Source organism: Neophocaena asiaeorientalis, unplaced genomic scaffold (genome assembly GCF_003031525.2).
Source record: "Neophocaena asiaeorientalis asiaeorientalis breed wild unplaced genomic scaffold, Neophocaena_asiaeorientalis_V1.1 scaffold175, whole genome shotgun sequence".
Taxonomy (NCBI): Eukaryota; Metazoa; Chordata; class Mammalia; order Artiodactyla; family Phocoenidae; genus Neophocaena; species Neophocaena asiaeorientalis.
The window spans coordinates 127,463-142,850 of NW_020175390.1; positions in this window are offsets into that span (position 1 = coordinate 127,463).

The following is a 15,388-nucleotide window of genomic DNA, read 5'->3' on the forward strand; positions in this document are numbered from 1 at the left end:
GAGCTTGAAGGCTAATACATGTAATTAATCTAAAACAGTCAAGCCAGAGACAGCTCTAAATACGGCCCTCTTCCATTGCATCTTTCATGCTTTTTCTTATAGATTCTAGTCCTGACTTACTTGGTCCTTCCTGTCAACAGCCCACCCTTTTGCCTATCATCTGATCCTTTCCATATAGGGTCTAATATTCACTTCTACAAGTAACTGCTGACTTCCTTGATTTAGGTCTGCAGCCCATCTGTTTTATATGCGTTCTAAACTTGGCTAACATTTTCTGATTCCATTAGGGAATATTGTGTAGTGTATGATGGCAAAAAAATAAAAATCACAGTTTTTAATAATATATTATCATTTCCGACTATACAAATAAAAAATGAAACATAAAAATTAGCAGACATAAAACTTTCAATAACTTTAAATTATATATATACTTTATATATAAATATAAATTTATATATTACATATGCTTTATGTATTATATTATTATATAATATATTATTTATGTATCATATATAAAGTATAATATATAATTATTATTATTTTTGGACACTGAACTGAAGTAGTATTTTGCTATTAAGTGTTAGTACGTGCTTGAATCTTTGATATGAGTTGTGTCTTTTTTTTAAGTGCAAATGTAAATGAATAAATTTCACTATAGAACTCAGACATTACAGTTATTCAGACGTACTGCAATTTCTATATTTTGTTGTTGTTATTATCTAATTTTCTTTAGATTCAGAGAAATGAAACTTTAAGTCTCAAGTTCTCATGTGGTGAGCAGGGCCATTAGTGGATGGAATTATGTTACCATAGTGTCTAGGAAGGGAAACAGAGTCCAAAATTCAAGAAATCAGGCAACAGGGATGAAAACTACATATATGGAGAATAAAATCACAGGATCTATAATGTAGGTAATGCTGACTCTGGAAACCCTATAAGCGTGAGAGGAAGTCAGGCTCTGAGGAGCCTGAGGTCTTCTGGAGCAGAAATGTCTTTAAAGCACACTCTTTTGCACCCTGTCTGCCCTTCCTCTTGGAGTCACTTTGGAAATGCTGGTTGGAGTACGAGAGCACTGGAGTAGGGGGACAGAAGCTAAAGGGATTCTTAACAAATCATTTGCAAAGATGCATTTCTTTGACCTCACTCAATCAAAATTTGCTCATGTATCAAAAGTCCAAAAAGTAATATACAACCTAAAATTAGTATGGTTTAATCAAGTAATTTTTAAAAGAAAAAAAAAACAGTAAACTAACTTTATGGGATGAAGTAAGAATAATCATTAAATTTTATGAAGTAGATTTTATGAGACTCATGATAAAAATTCTTTACTGAAATTTTCTATTTAAATAAATGTTTGTCCTAGAAAGGCAGGAAAGTGGAAGAGAGTGGTGACTAGACATTAGTGACTAGACATTTCTATTCCAGGAGAGACCTTCATTATTCATCAGTCATCCACATAGATTTAGAAATATTTGTAGATATGAACAGAGTTAGACTACAAAATTTTATTTTCTTAACATTACAAGTGTCATCCATATTTAAGGATGGTGTAAATAAGCAGATTCAATTTTTAATTAAAAGACCGCTTGTATATTTATAAATAAATATAATTCTTATATCTTAAACTCTTAGATTTAACTCGCAGGTGTAGAGGTGCAATACAGGCTTCTGTTAACACTATAATTCTAATTTCTTAGAAAAAATACTGTATGAAATAGTAAGAGAGAGTAAAGAACAGAAAGGGCAGGGTGGAGGGTAAGGGGCAGGAGAATGAAAATAGAAGCATATTAGTACTACACAGTTCAGGAAATTTAAAATGTATTTTTGAATGTTAATAAACTTTTTTCAGATTACTTTTAGACTGACAGAAAAGTTTGTCATAATATTACATAGTATACCATGCCCCAGTTTTTTCCTCTTATTAACACATCACATTACTATGGTATAATTGTCACAGTTAATGAACCAATCTTGATTCAGTATTATTAATTAAAGTCCACACATTGTTAAGATTTTCTTGGTTTTTACTTAATTTCCTTTTCCTGTCCCAGAATTCCACACAAAATATCACATTACATTTAGTCATCATGTCACATTCCAAAACGTATTTTTGTGATTCTTAAATATAGAAATAACAGAATGCATTGCACACTGGGGCTGCTAAAATACTGAAACAAAACAACCAGGCTACGCAGGTGGAAAATGGATTATTAAAGTGCTAATACAAGAGGACACATAAATAATACATGACTCATATCTTCAGGATTACATTGGAAATGCTATGTATGGAACAATATTGAGACTAAAATTGAAAAAGAATATAAAATGCTTTCAAAAGTCCAAAAGCAATATATTTCTAACTTTAGATAAAATGGTTTTTACACCCAGAATAATACTTTTTCAATTTTACCAGAGAAAATAATATTCCATGTTTTACCTTGAATTGTGAGAAACACTAAGATTTTTTCTCATTCAAAAAATAAGTGTCTGCAAGTGAACTTTGAAAACATCATAATGTTATTTGCTTCAAGACAATAGAATATATCAGTTGTCCTCAAGTTTTCTCATCAGTGGGGGATATAGAACTGAAACTAAATAATTTGCATTTCTTATACTTAAACTATAATGCAAATTTTGCTTTTGGCCATTAAATCTTTTCTGTTAGTTACTGGTTCAGAACATAATTAGGTTCCAATCTGTTCCATAGTCTAGAATTTTTAACTCATTTAATCCCCACAACAGCCCTACGAGATAAATACTATTACAGTAAGTCCCCTACATACAAACGAGGTCTGTTCCGAGAGCACTTTTGTAAGTTCAGTTTATTCGTAAGTCCAACAAAGTTAGCCTAGGTACCCAACTAACACAGTTGGCTATATACTGCTGCTTTTACACTTGCTTCTGAACATCCTGGGCTTGAAATAAAGATACTGTACTGTACAGTAAAGAACACAAAAGCACAACCACTTGTAGAGGATGCACACACGTGACAGTGTATGCCAGACTTGTGAACTAACTTAAGTGATTGGACGTGCGAACGCATATTCGCATCTTTGAAAGTTCTCAACTTGAAGGTTCGTTATGTAGGAGACTTCCTGTATTACCCCTATTTTAGAGATGAAAACACTGATAAACAGAAATGATAAATTGCATAGGGCATTTTGGCTCTAGGGACTTTGATCTTAATCACTAATTCTATAGCCTCACGTAAGGAAAAACTACAGTACCATATTTCTAACAGTTGTAAATTACGTTTTGAGAATGGAGCAGTACATACTATTTCATGTCAGTCTAAAACGTATTATGTACCTGTGCACACATAAACACATGCTCCATTGTATGTCGCTACATAGATCCCGATAATACTATATATTTTACGATAGGTTGCAGAAGCAAAAAAGTTCCTGTGTGTTTGAAGTGTATTGCTTTGTTGAGAGTAAACTTCCATTTCAGTGTAGTCATTCATAACTGAGAATTAATTACAAGATATTTTATCATCTCAAGATTCCCGTACAAAACTCCTATGAACTACATTGTATCATTCCTTAGGTTTCAGGTAAGATAATCATATATTTGAGATGGGGTTGTGACGTGACTTCACACATTCTCCATAATAACACCAGAATCAAAGAAGTAATATAAGTTTTTAGAAAGTTCTCTCAAGCTCATCTGATACCAAATTTAGGAAACCTAGTGTTCCAGAAATGATATTTTTTTCCTTCACTGCATCACTTATTGTAGTCACCAACATAATGTAATGTCGTTTCAAAATGGTGTGTTGTAAATATCTAACATGACAACCTCTTCTTTGTCAGTCATCCTATTAATTGCTTACCATGAAAGAGTGAAGAGTGCCTGCCTACAGGAAATTCACAGTCCTGTGGGATAGATTGATACATTAGTATCAATGGTAAAAGTGTGACAATATCAAGGTCTCATCTCAGTGCCATTGAATCAGATTCAGGTCTTGACGCTATACTTAGACCAGTGATGGGCAAATGAAACATAATGCAAGGCAAATATTCATTATAAAATAGTAGCCACACAAACAAGTAAAACATGATATTAATTTTAATAATATATTTTACTTAACACAATACATCCAAAGCATTGTCTACTCAGCATGTTATCATTATAAAAAACATTTTTATTGATATAATTTAGATTCGTGTTCTCATGCTAAGCTTTCAAAATCTCCTATTTTAGACTTACAACACATCTCTATTCTGACTAACCACATTTCATGGGCTCAGAATATATATGGATAGTGGCTACATTATTGGACAGTGTGGCTCCACCCCCTTGCTACTGAAAGAGTGACCAGCAGTATCAACCAACATCACCTGGGAGCTTCAGAGGACTACAGAATCTCAGCCCTGACTTCAAACCTAGTGAATTTTAATAAGATCCTCAGGTGATTCATATGCCTATTAAGGTTTAGAAATACTGTTCTAAAAGAGGATATATAAGGAAGGCCTCAGAGAATTCTTATCAGGGAAAATGGATAAAAACTGCTCCAGTCAGTTGAGCATACAAAACCTTACTCACTTTCTCAGAGTTAATTTATAATTCAAGGGGATGGATTCAAAATAACAACAGCTAAGGAAATAATTTAAGAACCAATTGAGGAAAGTCATTTCAGAGGTGTTGACAAGTATCTTCCAAACAAAGGTCTCTGACAATTTTGTGAAGCTAGCTTGACATCCATCCCCTAATGCTATCCTCTGTGTGTGTGAATATTTATTTTGTACTATCTATAGTTTTCAAAAATTTTAGACTAATGTCTTTGATGAATATGTATCTTCTGTTTGGACAAGCATGTTTATAAAAGAGATTATGCAACAGGTAAATAAACACTGCTGATTTAACTGTTATCCACATATTTGATTCAACAAATAATTCATGACTTCAATGACACAATTCTGAGAACAGCTGGAACTTGAGTAATCAATTATAGATGCATCTCCCCCAGGCACCTAAAAAAAATGGGAGTTTATTCCATAGTGCTAAGGATTTTTAGTCCCTCAACTACTCTCCCAGGTCAAATCGCATCTTTGCAAATGGTGACCAAATTCCCGGAGTTATGGCATGTTGAAGGCCTGCATAATCAGGCAGTCTAACTTTTATCTGGGTGATTATCTTGTGGCTACTTATCTAGTTAGAATAAGTTCAATTTTTTAAATGAAAAGGCTAATATAAATTTGAGGGATAAAAATAGTTCATTATTGTGTCTTGTCTTCTAGTATTTGTTAGATGGCTGGTTAAATGAACTACTAAGAACATAGGCTTTTGTATCAGATAGGTCTGAGTTCAATTCCTACTCTTTTACTTGAATAAGCTTGAGCAGATTAAATAGCATCTCTGAGCTTCCTTGTTCCCATAGTTAAACTAGAAAGGATCTATTTTATGTACTTCTTCAAGAATTAAATTAAACAATAAAAATTTCCACATAATAAGTACTTATTTAGTAGTTTCTAAATCATATCAGATTTCACAAAATCAAATTACAAGAAAGAAACCCTCAGTCTGTTATCCATTACCCTTACCAAAATAAGGAAGTCCTAATCTTAAGGACTCCCAATGTTATTTTCTCTTTTGAACTTGACCCTAAAACAGAGACTTCTGGGCAGCTCTTGCAGTAGTAACAACGTTATTATCATCAACCTCAGCAACAGTATCCTAGCTCACATTAAATGTGGGGCGCTCTGCTAGGAGCTTTACAATAATTGCCTTATTTATATCTCACAAGAATTCCAAAAGTAGATATCGCTAATATCTCCAAAGAGGAGCTTTGTAAGGGTTAAATGACTTCTCCAAATTCACACTGTGTGAAAGGCCTGGACTAGCGGTACCAAAGCCAAACATAAAAACGTGAAATAAATGATTAGAAAGGTGACTATCTGTGTCATACGAACACATATCACAAGAAAGGTAAGACTCTAAAGCACAACTACTTGCTTCAGAAAATTTCATCAGATTAATTTATCTAAAACAATCTGCTCACCTGAGTTAATAGCTTATTTGTCAATGGTATAGGCTGAATCGGATCCCCTACAATTCATATGTTGAAGTCCCGATGCCCAGTATGTTAGAATGTAACTGTATTTGGATATAAGGTCCTTAGGGAGGAATCAATTAAGGATTAATTAATTAAGGATAAATGAGCTTATGAGGATGGGCCCTAATCTCATATGACTAGTACCCTTATAAGAAGAGATTGAGATACAGACACACCCAAAGGAAAGGCTACGTGAAGGCAGAGTGGGAAGATGTCCATTTATTTGCAAGCCAAGGAGAGAGGCCTTAGAAGAAACAGCCTTGCCTACACCTTGATATTGGACTTTTGGCTTTCAGAATCTTGAGAAAATAAATTTCTGTTTAAGCCACCCAGTCTGTGGTACTTTTTTATGGCAGCCCTAGCAGACTGATACAATCAGCAATAGTTTACTTCCTGAGTTCCACTTGAAGAACCTCTTCTGACTATACGCAGACCCCCTAAACAACAATGCCTAGAACCTTGCCCGATTTCAATCAGCTCTTTAACTTGAAATACCTTCCTCAAACTATTTGAACACAGTACCCTCAAAATCTATAAATATCTACTCCTAAGACTATACTAAAACTTAACAGCCTATTACTAAGACTGTAGCGATGTTCTCTCTCATTCAATGGAACGTGTTTAGCTAAATTCAGTTTTGCTTCATTAGCAGATTGTCTAGTGAGGTTTAGAATACGTAGGTTTGACCAAAATTCAAATACAAAGTTACTTGTATTCATGGCTCAAAATCATCAGTTTTGAAACTGCAGGCTCAACTGATGTCCCTTGACCTCCAATTCATGGAATTCTTTGACAATGATGGTGGAATCAGTTTCACATTGAGATCTGAATTCTGCATTATGTTCATCAAGATTCTAAATGCTAAATGAATTTTGTCTACTAGGAAATAGGACTGCTTCTACTTATTCTGTGGCCATTTAATCAAGTTTGAAGATTTTCATCTTCGGTGAAAACATGTCTTATTCCCATGTTTGCCTGTTACTTTATGTTCTAAGTTTATAAGAGAGAGTCTCTGTGAAGATGATAAGCAAAGGGCCAAGAAGTCTATCCTTTAAATTAGTTAGGAAGGTCTAATCATACATCACCTGAACACACTTTCTGTCTTGGCTTTGTCTCCCTGAGAACTGCTTTGCTCAGTTCTGCCTCTCAGGAGTTAAGAGTTTTGTTGGATTTTGACTGGTGATGCCTCGTTAATTGATTAGATTCCAAAGGCGTGACGTTGGATAAGCACCACTGTTACTGATTGGTGCAGTTCTAATAATGGTGTGTCTGTATAAATCTAACTCTGTGCCAGACACCTACTGCTTGCATGTTTTTACACTATGAATTTAATTTGTGAAGACATATATCTAAATGTTACAATTTCACCAAGTATGATTTAGAATTATAGTAGTCAGTTTGAACACTTTTGTTATGAACAAAATTGTTCATGTGAGAGACATCTTAGAAATAAAAGAAATCCAAATATTTAATGGTCAGCATTAGGGGAGTGGAATTATGAAAGAGCTTCAAAACGAAATTCAGATTCCAATATCGTTTCCTTGACCGAGGCAAATAAAAAATGTTAAAAACTTAATACCATCCATCTTTATCTTAGATTCTCTAAGAACAGCTTGAATCTAATTGCCAATACACTCCTATTTCTCTTATACCATTGTATGCTTTAATAGTTCCTTTAGTCCCAACCCTCTTCCTGGCTTAATTCCCCTTTTCATGGCTATCCAAACACTTACAAAGCTCATTTACCTCTTATTAAATCCCTTTCAGAATAGGGCAAGCAGTTTAAAGTTGATACTGAGACTTGGTTTCCTTCTGAGCTGTGAACCATCACCAAAGATTTTTCAAAGCCTACACAAGATAGGCAAAATAATTAACAGAGGAAATTAGAATACATCTTGGAATATATTATCATTATTTCCAATTCTATCTCAGTTGTTTTCTTTCTTAGTGGGAAGCTCAAACAGAAGAGTTAGAAGGAAAAGGAAGAATAATAAGACCCCAAGGATGACTTAGGAAGTCAAATTGCATAGGAAGCAAATGTGATTTAGAAAACATGTAGATCTTGGACACAATCTTTTGGAGGCTATTTCTAACATCTTTCTCCTGAAAATAGACTGGACCCTGATCTAGTCCTGCAAGCAAGGAAAGAATAGCCTATTGGAGAACTGAGGGGTAGTCTCCTTAACATCTTTAGACATTTTTCTTCCTGCATCACAGGTTCTTAAGAAGATAATAAAATAAAATGATAAAATAAAAAGACTTGTAAATATTGAATGATTATACAAATATGAGACTTTGCTTAGTATTACTATAACGTGTGCATAAAATGGATCACTCAGCCCAGCACACTTGTGACAGTAGAAGTGGTACTACTTTTATATATTCCCTAGGACACCCAGCATAAAAGGACAATGTCCCATGCAGAGTAATATGCATCACTACACAATTTATTATTAGTATAAATTCAGGTATTGTTTTCTTTATGTTGGCAGTGAAACATAGCTCTTTACCACCACCACCACCACCACCAACAGAACAATTCTTTCTTTCGGAAGATTCTCAAGGACACAACATCTAACTTAAGGGTCACAGAATGGATTCAAACAAAGCACCAAAAAGCCTAAATAAATTTTGGGAATTTTGCCTCTTGATATCTCAGGACTTTTTTGGTTTCTTTTCCCCCTTGTAGCTGGGACAAGTAAACCAAATATGTATAAATAAAATGTAGCTAAAATTTCCTTGGGTATTTAGTTGTGCTCTGCCTTTTCACTAAACTTCTAAACAGAGAATTTAAGAAATAGCTAAATGTAGGAAAATGCTCAAGTGAGTATAAAAAAAATGAATCGTGAGAAAATTTAGACATGTGCTATAAATGATTTACATACTAGGTAGCAAGTCCCTGACAAATCATTTCCATTTTATTTTGTTTTCGTTATTTCATTGTGCATAATTTAAAAATTGAGCTCACTTTGTCACACACCAGGATACTTAATCTTCTTTAAAGTGACATTGTTGAGCAGTATCATATTTCAATTGGAAATTGAATCCAGGCAGCTGAAAAACAACACACATCATGAAAATGTTAATCACAAAATATCTTCCAAACCCTAGAATTTAGAAATAAGGCAACTAAAACATTCTGATCCTTTTTTATACTTTCATATTATTAAATACTATGAAATAGTTTATATTTTTTAAGAATTTTGTTTTGTTTTGTTTTGCGGTACGCGGGCCTCTCACTGTTGTGGCCTCTCCCGTTGCGGAGCACAGACTCTGCATGCACAGGCTCAGCGGCCATGGCTCACGGGCCCAGCCGCTCCGCGACATGTGGGATCTTCCGGGACCGGGGCACGAACTCATGTCCGCTGCATCGGCAGGCGGACTCAACCACTGCGCCACCAGGGAAGCCCAAGAATTTTATTTTTATTGTTAAACTTTGAATTTAAGTTGGATGGTAAAAACAGTCATGCAGAATAGAAAGTCACATGTCTGAGTTCTAGAATGCTCTTTTCTATTTTTCAATGCTTTTCAAAATTGGGAAATTAGCAACAAAGTTGAAAAACATGCAGTATTTTTTAATAAGTGTAAATTCTTTAAGAAAGGGGAAAATACATTAGAATACAAGGTAGCAGATTTTGGGAAAACCATACAATTAATAAAATCATGTCATAAACATCCAAACTATTTAGAATAAATACTCTATAAAATTTCTGTGAGGTCAGTAGCACCTAAACTAAAAGAGTCACTAAAGAAAACACTGCAAGACCCTATTATACAAAGAAAACTTCTTTGATAGAGCGTGTGTGTGTGCATGTGTGTGTGTGTGTGTGTGTGTGTGTGTGTGTGTGTGTGATAGGGAGGAGGAAGAGAGAGAAGTGGAGGGTCGTGGGGAGAAGCAACCCAGGAGGTTAGAAACGATCAAAATGTGGTAAATACTATCATAAATATAATAAATACATAAGCTGTCTTACTACATTTAGTAATAATTTCTGTTTAATGATTAGGTTACTGAAAATTTACCATAATTTTTCTTAGACTTAAATGCAGTATAAAATTGATCCCCCCAAATGCACTTTGAGCACATTTTGCTGTTGAACGCCCCATTTCTGTATCAAAATGGAGTTAAGCACAGATTTTACATATTATTTGAAGTTTTAAATTTCTGTTTATCTGATTAACAAAAGCAAATTATATTGCTCCTCTTGTTCCTCCCATAAAAAACCAACATAACAATTCTTCCTTCTTTTAAAAAATATTCCTCTTGGAGCTTCCCTGGTGGTGCAGTGGTTGAGAGTCCGCCTGCTGATGCAGGGGACGCGGGTTCGAGCTCCGGTCCACGAAGATCCCACGTGCCGCGGAGTGGTTGGGCCCGTGAGCCATGGCCGCTGAGCCTGTGCGTGCGCGTCCGGGGCCTGTGCTCCACAACGGGAGAGGCCACAACAGTGAGAGGCCCGCATACTGCAAAAAATATATATATATTCCTCTTAAATTCTAAAATCTAGATGAAATAATTTTTAGTCAAACTGATGTCTACCTAGATTGTACAACTGAACAATAAGCAATAGTATTTAAAATGCTGATGATACCTGTAAATTTTATTTAATCCCTAAGAGATTATTGAAACTCTTAGCTGCAACTCTTATTTATTTAGTGAAGAATTTCACATTCCTTTTGTTTGATTGACTAACATGCTATTTCTGGAGAAACTATAAACTGCGTTACTATATTTCACTCTAGAAGGACGGTTGTATTATTTACTATATGAAAACCAGGTGCAAAATGAGAAAGAACTGATTTCACTTTTTTAGCACATGATCAAAAATAAATAAAAACACAGTTCTGCAGACCATTGGAAAATGTGCTATTGTGGAAATGTCCCTGGAGAATTCAAACTTTGAAAAAACATTTGAAAAAAAATTCACATTTTCTAATTGTATGGTATTAAAAACTCATTCGTAAACAGATTAGTAATAAAATCTGTTTCTTTTTTTGCTTCTTACTAATTTGTGTGTTAAAATTAACCTCTAAAAAGAAGGCACATAACCCTTTTCTTGTATGAATAAGAAAAAAAACCCTTGAATTTTACATTTTAGTCCTAGATAAAATAAACTCAGTTATTTGTTAAGATAAAAAATGGCTGCAGAAGAAATAAAATGCTTCCCTTTTTGTCTGAAATGCAACAGGAAGGCAGCTTCTGTAGAAACTGCTTCAAAGAGCATAAGCAATGAGGGGTATAAGACTTCAAGCTACGCTGAGGAGCAGTAGTAGAAAATCTGAGGAGAGACCCCAGCAAAGCTTCACGCATGTGCATTTTCAGAGGGAACACACGCGGTGTGAGTCAGAAAATAGGACGCCTACAATATTACCCGGGAAAAGTACTGGATATTATTTCCCAGTCACTCAGGTTTAACTCAGGGCCAAGTGGAATTTTCCACATAGGGGCTAGGGAAAAGATGCTCTGAGAACACAGAAAAGTCAAGATAGTTCAGGAAAATACAGCCTTTCATATTTAATTGTGTAAGAATTTGTAACTGTCTTTGAGCCAACTTGATCATTTTATTTCTTTGTACAGTACAAAACTCTATTCAGCTATGAATAATTTTGAACTCTAATTGTGACATTCAGCTTGAACTCTAAAGTTTTATGTTATAAATACTGATAGTTAAATCCAATACATTGTGATTGCTACTCTTATTTTCCTATAGGAGCTGGTAATTCCACTGAAGGGATTCTATGGAAAATTATATAAATTGATTCACTTTTACAATTCCATTAAAAGACAATTTATAAAGGTTGACACTTGTTCAGAAATATGGTTCAGAGGGGGAAAAAGTAACTTTCTTGTTTTCTTTGTATATGCCCACAATGTGCTTTTTCCATGTTGAGTCTCTGTTCCCCATACCTATTGAACAGCAATATTTCACAATATATTTTTAAAAGAATTTAATAAGCATGTTTTGCGTGCCAGGACAGTTCTCATTAATACCAACAGCCCAACTGTATAGAAGTTCTGGGTGGGTACTGAACTGTAGTGAATTCCTGAATGTTGATATTATCTTTTCTACTACAACACATTTATTTAGATGCCCTTGAAATTACACTTCAAGATTTCTCTACTGTAACCTCAAAGCCATTCTTTGTCACTAGAGCCATGACTGTTCTATTTTGTTTCTGTTGCTATATACATCTGCTACCTGCACAATGGTAAGATTACTTTTTCTGTGTGCTGAAGGGAATTTATTTTATATGAGAGGAAAAAACTTCTCACCCATCAAAAACTAAGTGGCTATATAGCTATAGATTTCATTCCTGGATTGACTCAACCCACATTTTAGTCATTATGCTGTGGTCACCACTGAGCTGCAGACATTAAAAAGATGAAGACACAGACTCAGGTGTCATGCAGGTCATGGGGTAAAACAAGCAAATCAAATAACTATAAAATAATGTGATAATTCCAATTACTTTTGTCTGGTTTGGACAATCAGAGGGTCTCCTTGAAAGAGGGGATTCAGGAATATTGTAACCTCCATCTAGCTGGTAGATCCACTCTTGGCTTTAATGAAGCAGGGTGCAGTGCCAGGAGGTCCAGTCACAAGGAGCTAAGGGTGACCTCTGGACAACAGCTGGCTAGAAACTGAGGCTCTCAGTCTCACACCCAAAAGGATCTCAATTCTGCCCACAACTGTGTGAACCTGAAAACCAATCTTTTTCTAGTTGAGCCTTAAGGTGAATGCAGCCCCGGCTGACATCTTGCTAACAGTCTCGGAAGAGACTGAACCAGAGGACTCAACTAAACTGTGAGAAATCAATGCACGTGTGCATTTTTAAGTTGCTACATTCGGGGCAGTTTGTTAATGCATCAATAGATAACTAATACATATTTTCATCAACTACTAGTATCGATCGAGATGCTGAATAAAGGGTGGAATTTATTGATAGTAGTAAAGGTGCAATGAAGAATAAAGCTCCATGCAGAATACAGTTAACAAGCCAAGGGGATGAAAAACGGTGATTTTCTCAGAGGGGATTGGAAGAGGTTTATGATGCAGGAGCAGGTGTTCAAGAAAGTTTCAGGTGGAAAATGAAGAAGCAGCCAAAGAATAGGTTATATATCACTTCGGGGGAGCTGGGCTTTTAATTTATTCTTGTCATATGAGTGTAGATGGAGCAGAGAAGAGAGAGGTTGGGAGTGATTTAGAGAGATCACTCTTATAAAGAGGAAGGATTTAGCACAGGCAAGATTAGCAATGTATTAGTAATAGCTAAAATTTATTGGGCAGTTATGGGACAGGAACTCTTCTACCTCATTTAAGATCCACAAGCCTCCTGATTAAATTTTATCTGTTATCATTTCTAATATAAGGAAGTTGAGGTAGAGAGGAAAGAAGTCAAATTATGAAGGATGCAGAGCTAATAAATTTCAGAGCCAGAATTTGAACCCAATCAGACAGGCCCCAGAGACCCTCTGCACAGTGACTATTGTGTGCTGCCCCCGTGTGGCGGTTCCGGAAGCTGCTGCGGTGATAGGCTGGATCTTACTTAAAGGAAAGTCGATAAGAAAGCATCCTTTCAACTTGCAACGTCCTGAGTTCACACCTAGCCAGCCATTCGTCCCCCCACCGCCTCCCATGACAGCACCAGTGCCTCTTCACTTCTTGTCTTTACTTCTTTTCTCAGTTCTGTTTCCTCTCTCTTCCTCAGTATTCTCTCCGTTAAACATCGCTCCTGCCTGACCAAGTTGTTCCTCTGTTCTTGTCTCTTCCCATTAGGATATTTAAAGTTCAATTTAAAGTTCAGCAAAGTTCTTTTCGTACTTTTTCACTGGGGGAAAGCAATAACTCTTCTTGATCTTCTTTTGTCCATGCTCCTTCCTTTCACTGGGCCATACTCATAGAGGGTGAGCTGAAAGAGACAGAGTATGAATAATTAAAGGTACTCGTGCATTTTCTTTCTAGTTTGCCTGATCGTATGAGTGTGTATCTTTCCACACACTCCTGCCATCACTATCAGAAGGTTAAATATGTAAGATTCAATATGAAGGTAATAAAAAAAGAAGAGGGACCTGTGAATTTTCACCTGAAGGAGTGGGTCAAAGACAGCTTGTCCCATGAAGTTTTATTATAGGTCACCCAGGCCTGACTCTTGCCTGAATAAAGGGGCTTTACATGGAACACAGCTTAGTTCAAGCTTCAGGAGGTGCAGAAACATCAGTGAAAGTATCCTGTTGCACTGTTTTTGTTGTTGCTGTTTATAAATTTTTTCCATGGCACTCATTTTGTTCTCTGGATTTGAATAACTGGTCCCTTGCTCACTAGCAAGTAGCTATGAGTAAATTTTATGTTCTTTACCTCAATATTGTCACCTTATAATAATACCTACCTCATAGAATTTAGATGACAAAATGTACTGGAAGAGAGACTTACACCAAACATTTAAATATTAAAATTCACAAAAGCTGTGTCAAAGCTCCATTCAATTTAAAGCCAGAGTGTTTTAACATAGTTGATTAGACCAGTTAATATTCTGGTTTGAGAGCTCACCAGGTAGATAAGAGCAGGTGGAGTACATTTTAGAAAGTATTTTCTAAAAATCAAAAGAGATTTTTATAGAAAACTAGTAACATATTATGAATTTAAGAAATTACCCGAAATGAATTTAAGCTAATTACAGCATATCACAAAACATGCTCTGAAAGTTGAACATAGATTGAAATTACTGTCAAGAAAACTATTATAAAAAAGGACATATATTCAACATGCCGAACTATTTTTACTATTATTTTTATGCTTTCATGACAATGTTTGGGGAAAATTAGACATTATCATGAGTAGATTTACAACAGGATTATTAAAAACTTATACCTATAGTTCATAAATATATTTCTCTGATTGATTTTATGATCTCTACTATATGCTTACTCTTGATTTGGTTGTGGTTTCTCTCTCATTCAACCAGGAAGCAGAATTAAGAATGAAGAAAGCCAGCGAGCTAGCAATATATCATGTTTAGAGTTCGTATTTTAATAACTGAATATAAAAAAATTTATATTGCAAACTCAGACCTGGGCCAGAACAAGGTTTATATGTGACTGAGATAAAACCTCCTGCACCCACTCTCTGCAGAAAGTGGCTGTACTAGGGGCTCCCTCAAAGGACACATCAACCAGAGCTCCAGCATACCCAGCTTCAGGTATCACAGTGGGGGTTTATGTCCCACTATAAACTTTGTCACATTTATTTAACTTTACAGGCTTCAGTTTCCTGATTGGTAAAACGAGAACGATAATTAAACTACCTCATCATGCTGCTGATAAAGTTCAATTCTGTA